Source organism: Montipora capricornis, chromosome 8 (assembly GCF_036669925.1).
Source record: "Montipora capricornis isolate CH-2021 chromosome 8, ASM3666992v2, whole genome shotgun sequence".
Lineage (NCBI taxonomy): Eukaryota > Metazoa > Cnidaria > Anthozoa > Scleractinia > Acroporidae > Montipora > Montipora capricornis.
In genome coordinates, this window is record NC_090890.1 from 19969482 (window position 1) to 19969750 (window position 269).

The window sequence follows — 269 nt, forward strand, 5'->3', positions numbered from 1 at the left end:
AATGATAACGGCTATTTTATTGATTGCTCGATGATATTCCTCAATATGAAAATTTGCTCAGTAGGCCAGGGCTTTAATGGTCAAAAAAAAGAAAAATTATCATGCTGCACGGGCGGCACGCATTTCTGTGCATTTCTTTGCCATACTCCACAAAACAACAACGTGAAATCACCAAACAGGAGCATACAACAATGAACCATTCACTTTATATTTTACTTTAAAACCACCATCCAATTGCAGGATAGTTCGCTCGTATTGTACAACGTGAA

General features: G+C 37.5%; 1 protein-coding gene across 1 annotated transcript in view; it reads right to left on the reverse strand.

Annotated features, from left to right (window-relative positions):
• The window catches only part of LOC138059701 (glutathione hydrolase-like YwrD proenzyme), a 23038-nt gene continuing 22769 nt past the window's right edge, over window positions 1–269 (reverse strand). Inside the window, exon 8 of the mRNA XM_068905310.1 lies at window positions 1–269. This exon is cut by the window's right edge and continues 687 nt beyond it. The gene's annotated coding sequence lies outside the window, so the exon portion shown is untranslated.